The sequence below is a fragment of the Gallus gallus genome, chromosome 11 (assembly GCF_016699485.2).
Source record: "Gallus gallus isolate bGalGal1 chromosome 11, bGalGal1.mat.broiler.GRCg7b, whole genome shotgun sequence".
Classification (NCBI taxonomy): Eukaryota; Metazoa; Chordata; class Aves; order Galliformes; family Phasianidae; genus Gallus; species Gallus gallus.
The window spans coordinates 15,206,850-15,231,738 of NC_052542.1; the positions used below are offsets into that span (position 1 = coordinate 15,206,850).

The following is a 24,889-nucleotide window of genomic DNA, read 5'->3' on the forward strand; positions in this document are numbered from 1 at the left end:
CTGTGGTCTCCTCCTCAATGAGCTGTTGTACAAGCGATGCTCGGGCAGAGGAGGGTTTGTTCCTCAAGTCTTCAGCCTTGCTGGTTGCTTTTGACTCCAGCTCGTGCTCCTCAGGCGCTGAAGGGTCTATAACAGGCACACATGTTCATTATTTTCTGTTTGATTTAATTTCAGATGAACCAGAAATTGGGTATGAATTCAATGAAAAACAATGCCGGAGGGATAAAGAAAGAGTTGTTGAGATGCATGAGGAGAAATAATTCTGTATCAAAATCCTCAGCGCGTAAGAAGGATTAATCATAGCTCCTCAAAAAGGGGCAGTTCTCTGTTCACCTTTCTAATTAATCGATTTTCAGTTAATCAGTTATCAGTTGTGCTCAAACACGAACCCTTCGGGTGGGTGTTTACTTTTGGGCACTTGCAGCAGCTGTGTTGTGACACAGGTAGCGTTCAGATGTCGTACGATAGCGCGTTTCTGTTCAGCTGAGTGATACGTGAGGAATTTGCTTTGCAGCCTACCCTATGAGTAGTCCGAAGAAACATTTATTTTCCCTACCTTCGTTGCTTTCCTTATAAAACACTATTAATCTTGAACAGTTTGCACAATAGCTTATGAAAGTATTAATCATCGGATGCTGTCGCAGTGCCTTTTTGGGCTTGTCTTCGGTGCGGTCGTCACTGGGTGAGCGCATGATGCCGTAGTGCTGGGGCTGAGCAGTGAGTGAGTGCTGTGTGAAATGTGGGGAGCGGGCAGGGAGCCGGCCGAGCGGAGCGGCTGGCTCAGCAGGAAGTGGTTGATGAGTTACCAGCATTACGGGCTTAGGATGAAACTGGAGTTACGTCTTGAGCTCGCGAGCATGACAAAGAGGAGCCTTCACAGGTGGAACTGGAGCTTTATTTCTGTTTGTTTTACAGAACTTGGCTTGTTCCTGTGTTCAGAAAACAGAGTCCCAGCCTAAATGTAATAATGTAGTCAGCTGTTCCTAAGTTAATTTCAGGGAGGAAAAGGCAATTAAAAAAACAAAAAAGCAGCAATAAATAATAATTTGTATTAAAAACAGCTTCTTTTGGTCAACCTTGCCATATTCATTTGAAACCTGCCATTTTTCCAAATGAATACTCCATGCTGGGAGTAGAAGTATAAAAACAAAATGATAGGTTTTCATTTACTGCCTGAGCTCTTTCAGTAGCTGCTGGAAGCTGTGGACTGCTTCTCTGCCTCCATGGTGCACCATTTCCAGGTTATGCCAGGGGAATTGTAATTCCGGCCTTGTGGAGGGATCTGCAGCCGAAGGAGGAAAAAGGGCCTTACAAATGGAGTGTGATACCAAAAAGTAGCTTTTTGTACCTTCATTTTTATTGTTGGTTCCTTGAGTTTTTTTTTTTAACTTTTTTTTTTTTTTTTTAATTTAGTTGGAGGAATTTTGCAGTGGAACTGATTTACGTGGTTTTTCTTTTCCAGAAAAGCTGGAAAATTATTACAGGAAAAATCACTGTGTTTCCCTGTTCTTACTTTCTTCTCCAGAAGTCCATTGGTGGGCAGTGCTGGAGGCAGTGGCTGACTACATGGACATTTGGGCTCATCAGTACGGCTTCCTTATGTTCCCTCTGAGTAACGGAGGGCAGTTCTAGCAGTGGATACTTGGAAAGATGGGGATGTAGTTTGGTCAGGGTACTTTGCTGACGAAGGGAGCCTGGGCTTTGATGCTCTTTCTGCTGAGGACATTTCTACATAGATAAGTTTCTGCAGGGTGACTGGTGCTGGAAAAGTACAGTTAAATAGCTCCTTCTGCATGATCTCATTCATGAACTATTAAGACGGTTATCAAAGAGAGAGCAACCCTTGAACCTGAATCTCCACATTTTCACCTGGAAGCTCTGATTATAAAGGTGTGCGTGGCTTGCCTCTGTACTTTTCATCAAGGTCTGAGAGAAGGACACCAAGATCACATTTGTTTGCTTTTACATAGGTTATTCCAGAAGTAGTGCTTCCTATTTATTCCCATGAAAACTAGACCAGATACAAAGAGCAAAATAATGCTATTTGATAGAGCAGTTTCTCATCTACAAAACACTGTTTTCCAGCATAGTCATCACCGTGAGCTAAGCATTTTTGCCAGCGATGAAGAAGTGCCTGCATGCTGCACTCATAAAAATCAGTGTCAGCGGAGGCGACCCACTGTTTTGCAACTGTTATGATGGTGTCATTGCTAGAAAAATGTCCCCACACACTCTATCTTTCATGGGTCTGAACATATGGAGGTCAGAAGGTGCCAAATCTGGACTATATGATGGATGCGGTAGGACAGTCCAGACAGGATTGGCAGTGTGCTCTACAGTCTTCTGGAGGTATGGGGCCTGGTGTTACCATGTTGCAAGAGTAAGGTTCATCTTCTACTCTTGCCTGGCACTGGAAGTGGTAGCAGTTGGAGTTGGTGGTTTGTCTGGGTTCCAGGCAGTTTGGAAGGATTGCCCCTTTCCTATCCCAGCATAATAAAACAGGAGGCAGTACTTTTGGAGCAGCCGTCCTATTTTGATCTTATGTTACTTATGCTTATTGTGGACACAAGGGTACTGTAGAACAGTTCAGAACTGAGAAGTGGGATTATTTGTGTTAAAAGGAATACTGTTTGCACCTCTTAATTAAACATCTTTGGGTGCATTAGAATTCTTTTTGAGTGAGAACAAGAACCAAGGGGGCATCCTTAAACCACTGCCGTGTTTGTCTAGGAAGGAGAAAGGAGAATTTCAGGGAGGTACTGGCTCATAACTCACAATTCAGTTTTAACTTGGAGATTCTTCTGCTAGTAAAACAGTCGCCAAACTCCTGATCCAGATGGAGTCCTGACAGTAATTACTTGTACGTATGCTGCAGTCATTGCTACTACTTGCACAGCTATTCTTGAAGAGTTGGGTGGTTTTGTGTTAAATATCTATTACTGCTCCCTCTGCTTTCTAGGCATAGCATAACAGTGTTTTGTGGGAGTATTGATCTCTACTGGCATTGATATCGCCTGTCTGGCTTCTAGCACAGCTCAGCATCCCGCAGAATTGGTTGTCGTTTTTGATGACAGAATTACACATTTTGGGTATTTTTTCTCCCCTTCTTTAAAACTTTCCCTGTAACTACGCAAAAGACTTTAAAGGATCAGGGGTGCAAGTGAATTAAAGGATTTCACAGCTGGAATACCACTGTGTTCTCACATCTGCGTGCATCAGGTCCCACTGATGCAGGATTTATTCTCTCCAGGAATGCACACAGACACCTCTTGGTTAGAGATTTCTGAACCTCTGCTGTCCTATTGCCTGGTGAAGGCCTGAACCATTAGGTGAGTGGGCCCAGAGTCTGGAAGCTGGGTGCTGCAGGGCCCCATTGTGCATCTGTCCCCAAGTATTTATGCCATGTAAAGCTCAAACAAAATGTCACATAACTGTGGTTCCACAGCAACTATCAGTGTGCTTGTTGGAGGACTTAGATCAGAGACCAAAGAGCAAAATACCACTGATCCTTGGAAACAAGACTTGGTCCTGCCTTGACTGAAGGCCATGAGCTGTACTGCTATTCTGTTGGGTCCTGGGTGGTGAAATAGGGTGGTGACATCACCGTGATGCCTTTCACCTGCTCGTATCTGCTGCTCAAGTTCACCTTTGGAACCACGTCTCCAGCCTGAGTTTTGCTGTGACAACCAAGGTACAATCAGCCCTTGTTAATCTCTGTTCAACAGTGATGCCGGATGGCTCTTTCATCTCAAAAGTAATGGTTTAAGAGCCTCTCTGTTTTTCAACTGTGGCACAACAAAGTTCATAAGTAGTTCAGCAGCTGCAGGGGCCAGGGGAAGAGCCTACGTGACAAGAGTTTCAGGTGCCCTCCCAGTCCAGTGTTGCCAGTGGAGCCTGTCCCATGGGGAGAATATACCAGCATCTTGCCCTGGGCTGCATTGGTGAACGCTGGGGCCAAGAGCTGACAGAGCTCTGGGGCTGTGCCTATAAGGTGGGGAAGGAGCAGTGTAAGCCAAAGAACGTGGATGGAAAACCACAGCTAGGAGAAGGATTCCCCTGATTTTCCTGCCCTCCTGGCAGAAAGGTAAACCCTGAGTTTTGTACAAAACTTGGGCAAAATATTTTCATGGATTGCAATTGAAAAAAAAACCAAAAAGCAAAAAAAAAAAAAACCCCACAATTATCAGTAATTTTAACTGCATTTTTAAAATTGTCAGTGCTGGGTCATGTGCTGAAATTGAACCGTTTTGAGCAGAAACCCAGAAGACTGGTATCGTACATGGACCTACAAAAAGCAGGTTGTGTTGTTGGTATTCGGGTGATGCCACAGCCTGGCTGTCTATTGCTATTTCCTGCTGTGGAAATGGAAAGTTCCTTTAGATTTCAGTGAACGTTGTGATAAAGTTTTATGAGGCTTTGGCTGTTGAGACCACCACACTTCCGTTACCCATATTCTGCTTCTTGTTCTTCACCTCCTTTTGCAGCTTGTGAGTTGTAGGGTCTTTTTCCACCTTGAACCCAAAACATATTCTGGTAATTTTGCTGCTAGAGCCCAAATAAGCAGACCTTTACATCCACTGACAGTTTGTCTTTATCGTCATGAACAGTAAAGCACATGTGCCCTCTGCCAGCCCTTCTGAAGCATGTGCATTTATGTGCTGCCACTGAAGTCAGTAAGAATGTGCATCTGAAGCCTCTTTAATAACTTGGACTGTGTTTCTTCAAGCTGAACATCCTAACATTTTCTCTAATAATCTATTATGATTTCTTTTTTTTCCAAGCATGACTACGGGGGAGTTTTGTTCTTTAGTTTCTTTTTGTTGCAGGCTTGTGCTGCAATGAGATTTCTGATATCTGGGTGTCACTGTGGATGGAGATGCAGTTTTCATCTGTCTTCACTCATTTAAACATTTTCTGTTAGATAGAAAAATACAAAACTGATAAAAGCAATTGATCTTATGGTTCAGATTTTACATAACACATCCTAAAATACTCTCGGTCTCTTCCCTCCACCCCCCAGCTTATCTTACTATCGGATAAGGAAAGTACCAATGTCTCACTTATGCAGTGGAGAGGTTATTGCTTTAAATCCAAACACTAAAAGGAGTTTGTAGAGTTATGTGCCAGCAGAAATTGAAACAGTGATTTGCTGCTGCTGTGGTATTTGCAGCTAATTGAATCACGGATGCAAAGAAATGGGTAGCTCAGTTTGACTTCTTGGCACTTCAGAATTTTTACCCTGGTTAGTAATTTTGAAGACCTGCTTGCAAGCAATGGTTCAGTGGGCACACTCACAGAACTGTGTGGGTAGCGATGTCAGAAAAAATTTACCAGCTGCACGTTACCCAGAAGCCTAAATCCTCTGCCTCAGAAACACAGGGAGAATGGGAGTGAGAGCTGAAGTGGTCTGTGAGCTTCGTAAGAATGCCAGCTAGGAGTGGTTGAAGGAGATCCTAATTTGACTTTTTGCTAACAGAAAGCTAATGGGAGAAAACTGAAAGGTTGGATGTGTTTTTAATAGTTCTCTAAATCTTGACCAGTACATTACATTCAATGAAAGGTACATTCAAAATGATTTGGCTTGCCATTACGTTCCATAAATTTGAGTAAGTACACTAGCAGTTAGCTAACACAAATAAAATAGATAACGGGAGAGTACAGGCTAGCAGAAGCATTGCCAGCAGGAAAAACACGAGGAAAAAGGAAAACTGTAGAAGTAAATACCTTTAATGTTGTGCTAGGAGCTGTTATCTTCTGCCCTTGTTGACTGCTTTGCTTTTCCCCCTATTTGGAAGTGTCTTACCTCAAAGGTAACTTGTTTCATGCTCATCCAACATTAATGGTATTCATTTTTAATTAATTTAACAGTTGCGTTGTCCATCTGTCAGTGCAAACCTAATCTGTTAAACAGATAAAATCTACATGTCTGCGAGTTCATTGTAGGTCGAGGGGCAGCAGTTGCGTATACGCATTCAGGGTTCTCTGTTGAATAATGCAAAGGTTTCTATACAAGTACACGAGCAAAGAGACTTTTGAAGCCAAACGTGCCTCAATCCGCTAATACAGAATGGCAGATAAAGTGTCCTAGGTTGTGGTTTGAACATCCCTAAAGCTGGTTAATATACTTGGCCAAAATCTGAGGTTGGTCTCTGCAAATGTCTTTTTTCAGCAGCCTGGTGCCCTTCGGAGATGCTGGTGAAGAACACTACAGAGTGCTCAGTGTTTCTTCCCTGTGGCTTCTAGTTCAGCATCTGTATTTGGAAACCCCAGCTACTCCATCCGCCCTCCCTCCCCCCATTTTGGATCACAGAAGACATTTTGAATGGAAACAATTGCTGGATGTGCTTTCATTTTGCACTTTTGAAAGATGGCTGGCTGGTTGTGAACAGCGTGTGTGTGGATCCGTGAGAGCACTCAGCTTCTGTGCAAATAGAACTTGTGCTGCTGATGGCTGAGAGCTGCTCTCTGTTAAAACAGTTTGAAGTAAGACAAGCACTTTAAAACTATTCCAGTTTCCTGTTTGGATGCTAAAATGTGCTTTTGAGCAACAGTTAAATGTAACAGTGTGTTTTTGGTTTGGACAGAGATAAGCATAGGAGGCAGCATGAGGAGAGCTGTTTCCTTTGCTACACTTGAACTTGTCCTTATGAAACACCAGCCAGCCTGCTGCTGTGCACACAGGTACTGGCGGGGCTGTCTGTAAAAGTGGGCAGGGATTATATTCCTCAGGAGCTCTGGCTTGCACAAGGACCTACTCCAGCAGCCACTGAAGTGGGGCCTTGCGCCTCGCTGTGCTGTTGGAGGTTTGAACTGTGCTGACTGACCCAGAGAGCCTTGGGCAGAGTTTTCACTTGCCTTCATCACTGGTGTAGCACAGGTCCCGTGCTTTTGGCTTTTGCTGGGTTTAGGAAGGATGAAACACAGATCATTGCTACTTGAAATTCTTTCACAGCCAGGCCTGGCCGTAGAGGAAAACAGCTGCTTTCCTGTGTGGCTTCCACAGCCTCCTCACAGAGATCGTTTTGCATGAACTCTGGGCTCTGGTTATGGCTTTGACTCGCTCTTCGTCATTTGCCTAAGCAGAGCCCTTCAAAGCTATGGGCAGGTTGCTGGTGCTGAGCGGCGTGGGATGCCCTGGTGCTCATTTCCTGCCTGTGCTTCTGCACGGAGCTGGGCTTACTGCATTGGCATTTCTTCCCAGTTTTTAAACTGGAACTCTTTAAAAAGAAAGACAAAATGGAGGGAGAGGGGAATTGGTAGGATTGGGGGGTTATTCTGTGTTTTGGGAAGTGTGGAAGTGAAGCTGAAATTAACTCATTGGACATACTGCATTGGATCATTCGGTTTGAGGAAGGGTGAAAACTGTAGTTAACTTTACAGCTTCCATCAGAGTTGGTTTAAAATATGATAAGTATGGAACAAATCTTGCCCCAAAGTGCTTGTTTTAATTTGGGTCAGAGTAGCTGAGTAATTAGTTGAAACCGGTGTCCATAACACTGCCATTGGCTAACCAGCTGAGTATGTCTTATGAAGCCAAATCAGTGCCTGAAAGGAAAGTTGTAAAAGAATACTAGACTGTAAATAGAGATAGGTCTTCTCTAGTGTAAATATGTGCAAAGAAATGAGATTGAGTTTAAAGCAGAATAAATCTTTTGAAGAGTACACACGCCAGTCCAGCAGTTCTGCTCCTCCCGAGCAGAGGGCACTGCAGCAGGAGCTGGGTGCAGAGCTGGATCATCCTTGTGCTGGCAAAAGCTAATTAGTTGTCCTTTTAAGTGTGGGCTGAAGCTCTTTGTGCATCCTGTCCAGTCATTCCTGCCCCCACCCCTCCTTAGCTTGGGTGGTCCAGCTGTTTGCAGGCAGCCTGGCGAGTGAGATCAAGAAATTCATCAGAGCTGAAAAAAAAAACGAGGGAGATTATTTTTGGCCTGGATCAGTTCCCTGATCCCATTTACCTTCCAGGCCTGTGAAGGACTGAACTAGCCCAGCTGAGCGGGTTGTGGTAAGTCTGAAACGGGATGGAGGAGGAGGGAAGGCGTTAGGTTACGCCTCTGCCCGGGAGAACCAGCCCGTTTTCACTGGTGGTAGGTTAAATAAAGAACTTCAAGGTTGGCTTCTCAGCCAGGGGTTTATTTTATGTTGTGCTGGCTCATGTAATCCGGAGAAGCAGCTCTATCACGTTCATTTTCCAAGCACCGAATTCTCTTTCAAAATAAAACCCATTTAATCATCCCAGTGAATTTCGGCCCTAAGCCGTTCAGCGGGGATGAGGCTTTGATTACCCTCACATTCATCCTGTTCTGGCTGTGTTAGGACAAATTCAACCTTAGGAACTTCAGTGTATGTATATCTTCTTGCCACGCTGTTCCTGTTAAGATTACAGATTAACTAGAGTGCTGTGATAACTACAGTTTTATTTTATTATTGGGGGTTTTTAGAATGAGAACTTGAATTCTCCCTTAAAAAAGAAGAAGTCTAGCAAAGGAAGAGGGGTTTCTGCTCCTTGCTCTGTCATTTCTACCACCATTTGCCAATGGGACACACATAGCAAGGAAGGGGGTGGTACTGGCAGGTTACCTACAAGTCTGCTGCAGAGAGGCATGCCTCTTCCATTGCATGCTGAAATTCCAGGTGTGTTAAGCTGTACGTCTCCTCCCAGCACCCTGCTGCTGGGAAAGGTGTGGTGCAATCTTGAGTGTGTGTGAGAAGGATTTTTTTTTTTTTTTTCCTTCGTCAGGTAGTATACTAATTTTGGAGGCAGCACTGCAATTATAGAAGATTAACTTCGTGACGTCAGTTTGGCTTTCTGGGTTGCCATTTTGCCAAGTCTTGAGTTATGAAAATAAAAGGTAAAGGTGGGTCAGTGACCTTGTATCCTAGGGAAACTCTCCCTTCCTAAAGCTGAGCTCGTATGAGGCCAGGAACTCAGGGCTGCAGAGGAGAAAATCAGATTCTGCCCGCCTCTGTAGTTATGAATCACAGCAGCAGTTGTAGATTCATCCTAAAATACCCTGTGTAATGCCTAAGAGTATCTGGCATGTGGTGCTAGCCTTTTAGATCAAGAGCTGAAATTTTGGCTTTAAAATCTCAGATTTCCTTAACAAGAATGTTGCCTGACACTGCTAACCAGCTCTATTTCTTTTTCAAAAGAGATGGCACTTCTTTTTCAAATGGCACTTCCAGTTCCATTACAGAGCCAGGAGCCATTACTTTTATCAGGAAGAGTGGCTTTCCAACATGCATCGTTTGGAAACGAATTGCTTGTAAATTCCACTGTGAGTGCCTCCACTGAGATCAGCAGACTTTCACTGATACGCAATTCTTGCACAGGCAAGATGATATTTGAGCTCACTCACTTGCTAACACAGATATTGTGTTACATTTCTAAGCCTAGGGTCATGTTCTACGCAAGGGTTTGGGAGGTTATACTGTAAATAGGTAAATGGTTGGCCAGTATGTTGATAAGGAAGATTTCTCTTCTGATTGCTTTTTGCAAAATCATTGTTCTTTCTTGTCCTGTCACTATCAAACCATGTAAAAAGTTGGTCTCTGTCCTGATTATAAGCTCCCTTTAGGTACTGGAAGGCCACAGTGAGGTCTTCCCAGAGCCTTCTCCAAGCTGAATGAGCTCAGCTCCCTCAGCCTTTTTTTCCTAGCAGAGATGCTCCAGCTCTCTGATAATCTTTGGGGCCCCCTCTGGACCTCCTCTACCATCTCCACATCCTTCCTGTGCAGGGGGCTCCAAACTTAGGTGCAGGAGGAGAGCCTGCGATCATGATGCTCCTTGCAGCAGAAGCAGGAAGGCCTCATCTGGAAGCTCCCCTTGGGCAGGAGGCCTGTAGGAGACCCTGATCACGGGGGGACCTTTATCACTCCACACAAAAAGAGAATACATGGTAGATCTCAGTCCTTGGTCCAGTGTCTGTGACGAGGCAGCGTTGTGAAGCTGAGTCCTCAGTGAAGTGATTTTACTTATTTTCTCTAAGTACTTTGCTCAGGCATGCTTGGTGGCTGTAAGAGGCCTCACACTGGAACACTGCAAGAGAGACAGCTCAATTTATCTGGCTTTACTCATCCCGTCTTTCACTGAGAAACTGGCATCTGTATTTTTGCTTTTGGTGCCAGCATCAGCTGCCAGGAACTGCTGCCTCACTGGGCAGGGCCCTCTGATGAGTGGAAAACCAAAGGGGCAGAGAAGAGCTGTTAATTGCTGCAGATAGACAAATCAGCTTCTGAAGGACCACCCATAGCCTAAGCACGCCAGTAAAGATAGACTTGGGCAGGGAGTATTTTATGGTGTCTTTGACCCTATCTAGGCAAGTGAATAAACTTCTCAGGCTTCTTTGACACAGTGCTGCGTATGTCTGATTCCTCTCTTGGGAACTCTGGGGAATCTTTTCATTGAAATATGAGCAGAACATTTGTTTTCCATTTTTCCAGTATCTGCTACGCTCTAGAAGCATTCATTGTCTTAGAATCATAGAATATCCTGAGTTGGAAGGGACCCATAAGGATCGAGTCTTTTCAATACTGAATGAAGTTTTCTAGTGCTTTGAGAGGAAGAAGCAAAGAGAAATGATGTGAATGCTGCATTGTGCTGTGGCATCCTGTCATTCTTATAAAATGATTTTGATGAAAGTCTGGGCCGATGAAGGTCACAACCTGTGTAACTGATCTCACGTACCGGGGCTGTGAAACTCCTCCATCAGTTACATTCCAAATACCACTCTGCATCACTGTCTATGTAATTAACCTTTCCTCCTCTACTTTCTTTGTCACGTGCCATTAACTAGTTCATGGCAAGGGGAGGTGAACTTGGCTGCTGCAGTGCGCATCTGCCCATGTGGAGGGAAGGTTCTTTGATTTTCAGTGACTGAATGCGTTGTCCTTTCTCTGCAGAATGCCCTTGGAAGTGTTGCAGGGTCCTAGCTTGCTTTTCCTTGATCATCGCTGTATTTCTCCTTTAGCGTATTATTAGGCCTGCCAGCTCCTTGACGTGTGGTCTCCGTTCAGACAGCTGTGTTTAATGGAGAGCATTTACGGAGAGTGACAGCAAGGCGTGAATAAGTCTCTGGAGCTGGAGGGGGAAATAAATAGTAAAAAAAAAAGCTTTTGCCAGAGCTGTCAACCCTTTGGAGCAGATTGCCATTCTCGTATAGGCTGTGAGTTCAGAGCCCAACCAATTGCAGAATAGCAAGCAAAGAGTAAAGAATGTGGAAGCAAGTGAACAGCAATACTCTTTAATTGCTAGAGACATCATTTGCTCAAGTTTATCAGGAAATTTCATGGTAGAATACATCACAATGTAAGTTATACTTTGTAACATACACTTGTTCCCTCAAATGTCTATACCATTTCCTCTGACTTTTATTGGGGTCACAATGTTGACTCTGGACAAAGTGCGTTAGAAATAAGTTTAGGAAGAATCAGTATTTCACATACACTCAGGGTGTGTGGCCTCTGTTATGACATGTGTTACCAGTATAGATGGGTGGGGATGTTATCATCGTTTTACAGTTTGACATATAAATAGTAATCACCAGTAGAACTGGAACAAATAATCATTTCTAATAGCATTGTCAGAGTGCTCTGCTTTTATGACTGTAAGGATAAAAATTGCGCTGAAGATCTCTCTTCTTCCAGAATCCTTTGTGTACGTGTGTGCCTGTATGCATGAACACTTGGGCTGTATAAGTAGGAGAGAAAATTGCTTGCTGAGATCTAATCTTGTGTTCTTGGTGTAAATATTCTTGTACTCTGGTTTCCCTCATTGTTTTGCTAACAGCTGCCATCTTCTGCAGAGGGAGCGCTGGAGCATGAAGAGAGGCAGGAGGAGAGGGAATCTCCCATGCTATGTGCAAATGTATCCTAATTGTTTACATTCATGTTTAGTTTGATTGTGAGTGCAAATCTTGTAACTCTGCGCGTCTGCTTTGGGCACTTTCATCCAAGGTTGTGACAAAACTTTAATGAATAGCTCCTTTCACAGTTTAGACTTAATTGCGTGGCTTAATTGAGGGGAAACTGATATGCTGAAAGATAAGCTCTTAAAGTGGCTGGTTGGTTGGGTGCCTCCAGTTTTGGGTGGCTGGGTTAAGGTAACTGGTGAGCCTTTTTCAGACGGGCTGTGTTTCTGCTGCTAAACTGATTATGATAGGGACTGCAGGCATCTGGCTCATATGCGGCTGGTTCTGTAGGCTGCAGTGAGCACAGATGTCACCAAGAATTAATGGGAAATTCCAGAAATGTTTGATTGTAAGAAACTTGGTCGTATCTCAAATGTCTGGTAGATCGGAGAGTGGAACACGGCTTTGTGCATGACATACAAATGAGTCTTTCTGCTTTCTGTTGGAGTTCTTACTATTTGTTTTAAAGGATTGAATGAACAAAGTAACTAGCCGCTTACCCTGAGTATTCTAGTTTCTTCTTCGTATACACACACGCTATATTTCTTTCTTCTTCTTTCTTCTTCTTTCTTCTTCTTTCTTCTTCTTTCTTCTTCTTTCTTCTTCTTTCTTCTTCTTTCTTCTTCTTTCTTTCTTCTTTCTTTCTTCTCCTTCTTTCTTTAGAAGCTAACAGTTGCTTTCTAATTGAGGTTAACTCTAAAAGTTGAGGTTTTGGTTACTTGCAGGCCGAGGAAGCTGATGTCCTGAGATGTCTAATCTCTCCCTCCGTCACACTTGTTACTCATTCGATTGTTCTTTGTCCACATCTCACGTTCCTACTGGGATTTTTAACATATGGAATTTGAACCTTGTTTATCTTTCGCGCAGAAAGGTTAGTTAACATTTCGCTAGAGGTTGACAGCAAGGACGACAACAAAAATAATCTCCAATCAACAACTTCTATGACGAGTCGAACAGGAAGCAACACCCATGCTGTGCATTTACTGACTAGCCCTCAAATTAGAGACGCAGTCGTTTCCCATCAGCGATTGATTTTGCTTCGAGGCAGCGGCTGTGTGTGAGCGGGAATCCTCCCATGTGTCCCTGCCTGTGGTGTGGGTCTCTCTTCTGTTGTTTGCATGCAGGCAGCACTGACCTTCAGATACTTTCTCCCCTCTTGATGTTGAACTCTTAGAATGGCCACGTTTCATGATATAAGCAACCCAAAAATGTCAAGCTAGACCCAAATGCATGTTGCTGGTGTGTTGGGCCTCAACTTTTGCAGACAGCGGGTCGTTTCTCACAGTGGATAGGTGGGATGTGGGACATGGTCAGACCCACGGGCCTGGCTTTGCTCATTCTGCCGTGCCTGCCCTCCTTTAGGGGGCAAGAGTGGTTCTTCATGAGCTTTGCTTTGGGTTTCTATTTATTTATTTAATCTATCTTTGCTGTAGTGCTCCTACCTCTGGGTACTTTGTACTTTTTAAAACCGAGGCAAACACACCTTGTTAACTACAGTAGATAAAGCAACTGTGTAAATACACAGTGGCCACACTTTTGAGGCCCTTTATTGGAACAGCCACATTTACAAATGATGCCTGTGTTCCTCAGCAACCAGCTGGGGATGTCCACCTGCAGTTCTGCTTGTGGGTTGCCCTCTGCCTCTCTGATTCTACTTGCTGACAATGGGTGGAGGAGGGCGGGCTTCCACCCTTGCTTTTTAGGGTTTTTGTTTGTTTGTTTGTTTTTTAATTGGTTCTCTATTTCCATAGTGTTGTGCCTGGGACAGACTGATGCTGTCTGATCTTTGTACATCTGAGTTGAGTGGTGGGAAGTGCCCATCCTCATGGGGTACAGCATGGAATCCAGCAGCTGAGGTGTGCATGGAGCTTATCAGATTGGGTTTCTTGCTGGTCCTCACCAGTTCTGCTTTTTGGGCTGATCTTCTTCATAGATAAGTGGAGCTCTTATGAAGCTGGAGTCCTGGATGTGAGTCCTGGAGGCTCTGCTGTGAGGATTTGCATTAATGCAAGAAGCTTTTTCTGATGTGTCCTTTTCCTTGAACTAAAATCAGTGTTTATGACTTTGGATAATTTTCCTAAGTAACTCATCAGGGTGTGACAGCAGTGTTCCTGTGAACTTCCCTGATGTGATGTATTGAAGCCCTGCCTCCATCTTGGCCAGCCAGCCTCTGGCCTAGGTGCAAGAGTTCAAGGTGTCTGACCTAAGTCCAGTCAGGAGATACTTAGCGTTTTTGGGCGACGTGCAAGACAGAGATCACCTTTATTGCCCACCGGCTTCTGGGAGCAGCAGTGGGCTGTGCTATGTGTGGAAGCTCCTATGGGGCAGCAGAGACGTCCTGACGGCTGAGTGCTGTGTGGCAGCTGGCCATGCATGGTGCCGTTGGGTTGCTGCCGGCTGCCTTTTCATCTCCTCCGCAAAGAATGTCTAAGTTGACCACAGTCACACACATGATAATGTCTTGGTTACCCATGTTTGCAAGAGCTGCAAATTTTTTGTTGCTGTTTCTTGTCTGAACACCAGCAAATGTAACCAGTGGACTCCATGAAAGATCAACATGGGTAAGGGAGCATTTGCATTTAAAAACTCATCTAAATATATCAATGCAAATAAAGACTTACAGAAGAGTCAGTCCATAAGCAGTATTGGGAGAGCTCTCTGCCCTTTAATGTGTCTGCTTTTCTATTTTCCCTATTTTGTTCTCTGACAGAAGCCAAATGTACAAAAGGAGGATTGCACTGGTGGTTTGTGCAGCTGGTGGATATGGCTACTGTCTCTAGCAGGTTATTTTTCATTTCCCTTTGGCCAACCCTTTGAGGAAAGCCTTTTCTGTCAGCTTCATTTTGTTTTAATGTTCACTAGAGTTTAATAGAATTCAGATAGGGAGGAGAAAAGAGAGGGCAGCAGTTTTACATAGTTGTATAACTTTTTGTGTTACAGGATGTGGTGTGGTTACATGCATGTAATGCGTAGGGGCATTTATATACTTTAAGGAATGTAGGACGTACAGAATGGGCTGGTAGCTGGGACAGCTTGCCACAGACCTGTGCCCTTCCAGATCCTGCCATGTGCCGGACAGCACTGGACATCTGGGTTTTGGGAAAAAAGTCTGGGACAAGTTCAGTGGTAGAAATCGCAGCATCTTGGGCACCTTTAGGCACAGCATTCTTTTAGCTTTTCTCCTAGCTTGCTATGTAAGAACAGAGAGGGCTGGTTTGTGCCTTAGATTCGCAGGAAGGGAGGATACTACAGCTCATCAGAGGGAAGGTTCTTGTCGGCCATAAGTGAGACAGACCTTTGCTGTTTGTTACGAATTTATAGACTCTCCATCCTTTCAGTGAAGGGAAATTAGGTTTGCTCTGATTGTTTAAAGTGGTTGGCAGGATTTGCACCTCGTTGCAAATCATAAAATAAATTCACTTGTGGTTACGTTGCTCTTTTTTACTTAAATGGTCTTCTGCTGCCATTTAACCAATAAATTCCAGTAACAGCTGACATATGTGAGATAGAGGAGGAAAAAACCCTTAACATTTAGGGCTCCAACAGAGACTTTTCATTTTGAGTGTATCATCTTGATGCAACTGGAGATCGTCCAGGCTAGCATTAACCCTTCAGGTAGCAGAGAAGATTGGGCAACTATCTGCATCTACTTTTCCACATTTTCAGTATAAAATGTCCTTTCCTATGCTTTTCCTATGGAATGGACCAGAAAAGGAGCTCTGGATGGTGGCATCAATCTTTGCTCTGTTTGTTGTATACTGGGGAGCAGAAGAGGAGCAGCGGGAGCAGTCTGTCCCATTGTAGGTGACAGCGGCTCTGAGAGCATCTGCAGTTTTTGATCTCTTCCTTCCGAGAAGTTGCCAGTCTCCATCCTGAGTGCAGTGAGCGACCAGAGCCCTCTGCAGTCATACCAGCTCCATCCTGCACAGAGGTACGTGTGTCCCTTACGGACAGGAGGGACTGAGTGCCCAGATGAATCAAATGCCAGCCGTGTGCTGCTTCCCGCACTCCTTCCCCTCTTCCAGGAGCCAGGGATCCCTGTGTTTACCCGCACTGTACTTACACAGTGAAAAAGCTCTGGGCTTCAGTTTCCACTTCAAAGGCAGTGTTGGCTGCCGCACTGGAGATGGAGCCTGATAATTTTGGTTACGAGTGGCTGGTATGTTCCTGAGGCTGAAATTACTGCTGATGGAGGAGCTGCACGGACGGGGTGATGTCATCTGCACAGACAGGGAGAAACCTGAGCTGTGGCCGGACCACCTCTAAGCAGTCCCGTGCCAGGCGTTCTGGGCTCCTCCACTGATGTTCTTTGAAAAGGAGCCAGCTGCTGCCAAGTGGGATGGCGGTCTGTGTGCTGCGTCGGCTACTCATTGAAATGGGGAAAAAATGTGGCACGTGGTTCAATAAGGAGAAAAAGGAAGAAATGTGTACATTGCGTTATCATTGCATTCCATTCCAAAGCCAGCAGATTGCTTGTGCCGTTCGAGGGCGGCCATTTGGAGGGGCTGGCTGGGACGTGTGGCTGTATCTTTGGATACGGCGAAGCAGCACTGGAAGAAACCCACAACTTGGGTTTTGGTTTGGGTGCTCCATGCAGTGGCTTGAGCAATAGCGCAGCTACTTAGAGGATCTCTTGAAGTGTAACTGTGCTTGCTCATGCAGTGGTTAGAGTACAGGAAGTTTGTGTCGGTGTTGTTTTTTTGTTGCTGTTTTTTTAAGGGGTTTTGGTAAAGTAATGGGTCATAGGAAATGACGCCACTGCTAGCTAATCCCTAGATTTGTCCTCTGCTTTCTTCTAAACTGCAGCGTTTACTCTAAAAGCTTTTGCACGACTGCAAATCAAAGTGTAAATGTACCACCCTGTCTGATTTTGAACAGAATCTTTGAGAAAAGCAATCTAGATTTTTAATTACACTTTCCAGTCATGTAAATTGCAGAGATAATTGTATACATCACTGTCTGACCTAGTTCTGCTGTCATGCCTTTCATCTGCGGATCTCAAAGTGCCTCACAAAGAAAATCCCTTTGTATTTGAAGATGAGGAACCCGGGGCGTCGAGCAGCAGAGCGAATATCCAGCCCAACAGGGAGCGCACCTCGAGGGGAAGCAAGTCCCAGTGCACGGAGAGCCCTTGCTCCTTGCACGAGCACCCGCTGCTTGGGATCGCTCACCCACCCATATGCTACCCGTGTTGTCACTGCGTGCCTTCCTAGATTTTTCTAGAGGATTTGCCTCGTGTTGAATGTAATTTCCTTCTAAGTTTCCAGAAGAGTTCATAGTTCTGGAGGTTGCTGCTTTATGTAAATGGCAGATTTTCTGTAGGGTTTTCTGCTTCCTTCCCGACTTTCTCTAGAGTTGGCAGTAGCGCAGTGAGGGGAGCAAAGGCAGTCATGTTGCACTGAATTTTCTGCAGCGCTGGCTTTCTGACGCCTTGTTTTCAGAAAAGGGCTGGTGGAACAGTGGCTTTGCTGCCCTACAGCCGTGTGACGTAGGTAGATAATCCCACATATGGTTAGGCAAGGCTTTGCTTGTCTAACAGGAGGGTGGTTTTTAGCTGCAACGCAATTTTACAGCATCTAAGCTGATCTTTTCCTGAAATTGAAATCAGAAGGGGGCTTTCAGATAGGGATCAGTGCCATTTGCACACTGCTCTGAAATGGGTCTGGTTTAGTCCTGATGAAAGATGTTTGCTTATCTGCTTCCAGAAGTAAATCTTTTGTTTATCTACAGAACGGGAGTATCAACAACAACATCTCCCACTGCAGCACATCCCATCCCTTGCTCCCTAGGGACAGTGGGTGAGGTCAGAGGTGCTTTAACACTCCCAACCCAATTTATTTTTGCCTTTGTTCCCGCTTTGCTCATCACTAACAGCTCATGTCAAGTGTGGCTGAGCTGGACGGTAGTTATTACCAGTCTCTTTCCTACAAAGGCAGATCTGCGTTGGCTTTGTGTTCGCTGTTTTCCATGCCTTTAGCACAAAGAAATTAAGTGGGATAGACAAGAGATTTTGAGGCTGGATGACGTAGCTTCCCTTGTGTTTGCTGACAGCCAGCTGTCACCTCGCAAAGCCTCAGTGCTGTGTTGCAACAGGCATGCTCAGCTCCAGAGCAGGAGTGGTGCTCCATCCCATGCAGTTTGTTTTTCCCTTATTCCTACAGCTGTGTGTGTAATAGGGAAACGTCCTTCATGCTCTTGTGTGTGCTTGGGTGATTTTAGCCCAGGAGCTTGGGGTCAGCTGCTGGGTTGGGGAGCCAGTAGGTTGGCTGCTGCGTTCTGAGTCAGACCTGTAGCATAACCTTGTACTGCACCCCATGCGAGTGGTGCTGGCCAGGCTTGTGCCAAGTGAACTGGGAAGTTTTAGAAAGCAAACTGAACTCAGTTGTTGCAAGCTGCTGTGCGATAGAGCATCTTCTGGGTGAAATGATTTTACCCGGACAGACTCTTCTAGTTTGAGGCTGTGCTCTTTCCACTATTCGTGCAAAAAAAAGGCAAAGTGAATATCTCTGTGTGACAGCAAATGGGCTTGGGTTGTCTGTTTTTATTCATTGCTTTGATGAACTTGGTTTCCTTTGGCCAAGAATGAAGGAAATGGTGAAGAGAGAAGGCAGGTTCTGTGTCTGAGATGTCTCAGCGTGAACTAAGCTGGAGCTGTGGGCCTGCAAGAAGGTGGTGGAAGATGGAAACCATCAAGAGCCTCAGAGGTCAGAGCAACCTGGCTGCTGGAAGCTGGGCAAAGCTTCCAGAAAGGCAGAACCGCGTTGTTCAGCTTTGCTGACCGGCTCCTCTCGGTTACTGTGCAATGAAAGAACTACTATTTTTTGGGTTTGGTGGTTCACACCGCCTGCCTCTCCCCACCTCGGCCAGGAAATGGCTTGCTGCACGCAAGGTCAGCCCTTATCTCAGTCACTTGCGCGGCCGGCGGAGATCGAGCAGCATTTAACACACAGCCTGCAACAGGGCACTTGCTCTCAGCAGATTTTCTTGGCTTTCCCAGGGAATAAGCAGCAGAAAGGCCTGTGGCTGACGTCTGTCCACCCCTGCTGAAGCAATCGGGGAGTTCTTGGTGCAGGGCTTGCAGTGCCCCGAACCTGGAAGGCCACGCGAGGGAGGAAGCCGCTGGGTTAGCGGCAGTTTCTTAATCTTCGATGGGAAGGCAGACGGCGTCACGGCCGAGAAACGGCTCCTGGAGCCGGCATCACCCTGCTGATAACCACGTAGTAAACACAGCCTCTGCCCATGTGCTGGCACACGGGGCCAATACTGCAGGAATGTGGTGAGGGAAACCTCATTTTTGCCCAGGCTTGGGACGTGCCCCTCAGACAGGGATGCAGCTGCCCCACATCCATTGCTGGTGCTGCACCAGAGCACCCACCTGATGGGCTTCATCTTATACAAGGTGCTTAAAGGATAGAGATCTGCATTGCCTTCAAGGAAGCCACGTAGGGAAATTATAGGCTTGTTCTCTTCTGAACATAAAAATTTTGCAAAAGAGTGGTATTTCCTATTCTTTATTTAAGCCTCTGTCTTTGCTGTTTGGAGCCTCCAAAAGAAAACATGTTTGATTTCAAAGCTAGTTGTCCAACATTGAAATCCTGCTACTCCTCTCACTGCTTTTGTTGAACTCAACACAGAAAATTGAGGGAGAGGACAAATGAGAACTGGTAAATCAGAAAGGCAAGGGCAGAATGCTGCTTCTGAAGGTGATGGGTGTCAGTCGTAAAATCATTTTGTTCCTCGTGCTAAAAAAGAGAAATAAAAGTCAGAATTCAGGGGAAAAAAAAGCTTTTATTTAACAAAATTAAAGCTACCGTTTAAGTGTTAGTTTTAAATGGGAAGCAAAGCATGAAACCACAGGCCATGTGTGTGTGTGCAGTGTTGCAAAAGACACAAAAGAGACTGCCAAGCACAGCAAACCCAAGCTGAAGGGGTGAGTGTTCAGAAAGACTGTCCAAAACAGTACAGTGAAATCTGACAAGCATGCTGCATTTCTTTTCCTATTCTTTTTAAGCATATAGAGAGTGGATGTTAATCTCCCCTGTGTGTATTTAAGGTCACCATCTCAAGCTCCCAGCCCTGTGTACAGGCATGTCCTGGGTTGAAGTAGCATCACTTACTGGAGTGGTTCAGAGCCGAGGCCCTGCCAAGTGTTGCTGAAGTTTTCCTTGCTGGTTTGAAGCATTTGTTCATCTGCACAGATTAAGTTCTGCAGTTACTTGTCTTCTGACGTCGTAGGCATCACTCTTCAAAGTCCTTCTTGAGTGCCAGGTGAAATACTGGCATCCTTTTATTTCTAATAGGGCCTAAAATAAAAGAGTGTCAGAGGTTCTGAGCTGGAAGGAGTAAGTTTTGTTCACGTTGGACTACCACTGCAATGAGAAATCTCATTTGCTCTTTGAGAATAATGTATAAAGAAGTTCAGCAGAGCTGGAAAGGCAGCTCAGTTTACTGTTTTGCAGCATTGAAATAATTAGCCGGTAATTGAAAAGGGAGCCTGATTGTGCAGACACATCATTGCTTCGTAGCATAATACAAACACACCGCTTCAACAGAAGAGGACTCAAAGAATAAGCAGGGGCTGCGTTCAGTTCTGCTCCTGTATGTCACGCAGTGACTTTTCAGTGCCTGCAAATGCGGGTGAGGACCTTCGGTGCAGCATTGGAGAGAGAGAGGGAGAGCACAAAGACCTGCTGTTACGTTTGCCAGATCAGTGATTGGAGTTTTTTGGTGTTCTTGCCCTGCTCAGGAATTTAAGGCTCGTGTTTGAACAGCAGCTGGAGAGAGTTGTCCTAGATTACCTTCCTCTGCGAGTTTCTGATGAATTCCTGCCAGCATCTCTGAAGGTGTAGTTTCTGATCAGTCCCACCGGATTTTCAATTCCACTCATCTGTTTGCTGGTGATGCATGTTGCTAGGAAAGAAAAACAGCAGGGAGATTTTTTAATTGGATTCTTTATTTGATTCTTTTGGTTGGCTTGATTGTTTGTTTTGATCTCTTACCATGTCAGTTGGGTGGTGCTGAACTCGGCCCTCACTGTTGTTTCGTATAAATGCAGCAAAAGAAGAAGCCTGTACCAACTGACAGGTTCAGCTGGCAAGGTTTTGTGTTTTGTGAGCTGCAGAGCCTTAATGAGAGCAGCTGAGCGACCTCGGCTGTGGCTACCATTAGCTTTGGGCCTCCAGTGCATTGCACAGCACTAATTAATATTAAACACTACTAATAATCCGTAACATTTCATGAAGTTTTTCAGTTAGGATGAGAACACAAGCACAGAGGGAGGCCTGGGCCAGCAGGCTGTGTGCAGGCCTGGCCAGCTGAGCAGGCTGGGTCAGAAGGGCAGCTTCTCCAGCTGGGTGTCTGTTTTCTGGACAGTGATCTCGCTGGGCTTGGCTGCTGGGCGGCAGGGTGAGACACAGGGACTGGGGCATCCTGCAAAACCAGGGCACTCGATTGCAAGGCTAAGCACTGGTTCACTGTGGGCTGTGTTTCCCTGGGCGTGGTGGGATTGCTCGTGGGAACTGGGAAAACGAGGGCTCACTTCATCGTACTGAATTCTCAGGTTTTGCGTGTGGTTTAAATGATATTCCTAGAGCACTGTGGGACCATCCAGGAGAAAAAGGAAGATGCAGGATTACGTGCTTCTTGTTTTCCGTAATGCAGTTGCGTGTGGCTGTACTGGATTTACTCCGCTCATGTGTTTACATAACTCAGAGAGATGTCTTTTAGCCTCTTGAGTTCTATCTGCAGTCTGAACTCACACCTCTGACTTCGCTTTGTGGAGGGCATTAGAACTGGTAACAGCTCAAGGCAAAAATGGTGGCCTCAGATAAGTCACATCCGGCGCCATGGAGACAACTTCTCCTTGGCCTTTCAGTCTGCGCCTTCTCAAAGATGTTCGTGCTTGAGCTGCTGATTCCTGTGTCCCCAGGTAACGTCAGTGCATATTAATGAGCCTTGTCAATTGATTAAAATGGTTCATGAAACAATTAAGATCTTGAGGAGGCCCAACCTTGAGTGTAATAGCTTAGGAACTGCTGATGGTGGGTGTGTGACTCGGATGGCAACTGGAGTTGCCTCTGAGAGCAGTTGTGTGATATAGATTGTTAGGGAGAAGTAAATTCCATAGAGCTTCAGGCATTGTGGGGCTGCTGCTCTTCTCTTCTCTTCTCTTCTCTTCTCTTCTCTTCTCTTCTCTTCTCTTCTCTTCTCTTCTCTTCTCTTCTCTTCTCTTCTCTTCTCTTCTCTTCTCTTCTCTTCTCTTCTCTTCTCTTCTCTTCTCTTCTCTTCTCTTCTCTTCTCTTCTCTTCTCTTCTCTTCTCTTCTCTTCTCTTCTCTTCTCTTCTCTTCTCTTCTCTTTTTTTTTTTTCCCATAGACGTCATCAAATGCGAACGGGATCAGAGTACTCAGAACTGATGACAGTGCTGTCAGGATGTTCAACCAAGTCAAGGGTAGCACTCCTCCTGCAGCTAGTGATGAAATGTATGATTCTTTATTTCGGTGTGTGTGCCTTAAACAGTTTTTGGCAGTAGCAGCGTCATCTTCAGCTCTTCTCAGTCATCACTGTGGAGGACTGACATGGCTGTTTATGCTTTTGTGTCTCAGAAGGCTGATGGACGGTTCTGGTAACGTGCCTTGTCAATAGCTGTGTGTTGTGGCTGTGCTTAGTACTCAGGAGAGGTGATGCAGTTGCCATGCTTCTTCATTGTTGTGATTTTTTTTCCTGCCAGGAAAACAGAATGGATGCAGCACGTAGTCAAAGACCCTAGCTTGTAACATGTGCCAAGGAGCACTGTGATTGTCTGCTCTCGGGTCTTCAGAACCTCATCCAGTGAGATTTGCACTGACTTGAAGCTGACAGTTAGCTTTTCTTTCTGTTCAAGACAGTTTGAAGGAGCAGATGACAAGTTTAGAGGCTGAATCTCAGTTGTGTACTTGTTTGACGAAGGTTGTTGCAACCACCAGTTGCTTGACTCAGAATGCGTCTGCAGGGTCTGGGCTTCTAAATGAAGTGCGCCAATAATTTGCCTAATGACTTACTCAGGCCATTGAAGGGCAGAGTCAAGTCTCACTTCGTTGACATCAGTAAAGCCAAAGAAATAACCAATTTGGCGCTTCACAATGCAGTCTGTTGTTGAAAGTACATAGGCTGGTATTCATCCTGAGAACAGAACTCTATGTGCAATGCTATTTAATATTGTGCGCGTATCCAACTGTATATTTAGAGGCCTATAATACTTCTCGACTGACAACAATGCATTTAATCTAGCACTAGATTACTGCCAGGATTACACGGCAGGCCGTGTTTCAAGAAGTGCTGTTAGAATTCAGTGACATCTACAGTACGTGTGCTGCCACTGAGGCATGACCACTGTGCCGTGGGCTCTTGCAGAGGTCACAGCAGCAGACTGGAACATTGTGTTTCCAGCTCCCTTTAAGAACCTCCTGAATGAAAGATATTCTGGAAAGCAACTGAAGATATTGATGAAAATATTGCTGCAAATAGAAGAATTCAGGGCTTGATGACTAGGTATTGCTCCTTTGTAACCGGGCGTGTAGAGACAGTGTGCTCAGAGAGATGAGATAAAAATGAAAATGGGAGACAGGACAAGAATTTCAGAGGTGTGGCATGTCTGGCACTGGTGGTTGTGGCTGTGCTCGTAATGCTCTGATATGCAAAAGATATGCTTCTAGGCAGTTGCACCTTTGAAAATCTGATGCTCTCTTTCTCCATGCCTAATCCTTGCATCACGAGAGGGACTCTGAACGTACAGTAAAGCCTTTGATCTGCTTTGAGAGAGGTATTGGCAGAAACTTTTTAGGACTGGCTGCAGAGCCGTTAGGATGTGGGTCACAGTGAAATGCTGTATTGATACCCTGGAGGAGAGTCCGAACTTTTTATTCTGCACAGAACAGAACCTGAGGTTAAGTGGCTGCCTTACGTCTGGATCAGAAAAGTCTATTCCCCAGTTGTTCTCTGAGTCTTTGAGTAGGGTTCAGTGATCCAAGGTCTTGCAAAATGTTGCAGTATTTGGAAAGACTGTGCTGCAGTGCTTATACTCCAGATATTGAATTTGATTTTGGTTTCTGTTTTATGCATTTCCAGTAAGAGTTGGTCTTTTTTTTTTTTTTTCTTTTTTCTTTTACAAGGAAACAAGAAAAGGGTTAGTTTTGGAATTCAAAGGCATGTATTTTTAAGATTAAATATGTTTCTGAACCAGGAAGAAATGAGCTCTTTCTCGACATGATGAAGGCTAGAGAAAAAGGCAAAGTTTATTATGCAAGCTTTATGTTTTCCTTCTATTAATGATACTTCCTAAAATGCCTTGATAAGTTCCAGTTGAAGCCTGCCAGTCACTGGAGCCTTGTTCAAAGGGTAACACAGGTGCTGTACCTTATTTTCAGATGCTTTATATTTAACCTGTTTATCTCTGAGGAAGCAATTGATAAACAGTCTTTATGTTAAGCATTCTTCTGTAAATGTCACCGGGGAAAGCGAGGTAGGAAAATGAGGCTAATGCATTCTCGGTGCTCTACCCTTCCTACTAATTCTGCCCTGGTGGTTTTTCTGATAAGCCAGTTTTTTTTTTGCCATAGCTGGAAACACAGCAGTGCTGTGACATTGTGTTAATGCTGCAGTAACGTGTAGCCAAAGCAATTAGAAGGAAGAAAGCTGATACCAACAGTTAGTTCGCACGTACTTTTTGTTCAGGCATGTTTAGCTGGAGTTGAGTTTATCAAGTGAAATGTTAAGAAAGTGAAAAGTGAGAAATAAGCCTGTGTGTGGCTCAGTGCAGGTGGCTGGATGTCCCTTAGGGCCCGTGTGTCGTGTCCTTGCTCCTTTGCTTAAGGCAGAGCTGCTCTGGCCTGGAGAGAGCCCAACCTGCAGAGTGCGGACCTGCAGGTCGTTCCCTCTGTCACCGTTACGCTGCGTCTGCAGCAGCGATGGCATACAGCGATGTGGTGGCATTTGTGGATTTCAATT

The 24,889-nt window shown here is 45.0% G+C and overlaps 1 protein-coding gene across 11 annotated transcripts in view; it reads left to right on the plus strand.

The window, feature by feature from the left end:
* CMIP (c-Maf inducing protein) overlaps window positions 1–24,889 on the plus strand; it is a 123,094-nt gene that overhangs the window by 31,545 nt on the left and 66,660 nt on the right. Inside the window, exon 1 of one of the 11 annotated variants that reach the window (XM_046899727.1) lies at window positions 740–4,084. The exons of 8 other annotated variants lie outside the window; for them this stretch is intronic. The gene's annotated coding sequence lies outside the window, so the exon portion shown is untranslated. Of the gene's footprint in view, window positions 1–739; window positions 4,085–5,831; window positions 23,435–24,889 lie in introns of those variants that run through there. 2 more of the 11 variants (XM_046899726.1, XM_046899728.1) reach the window with 2 other exon arrangements.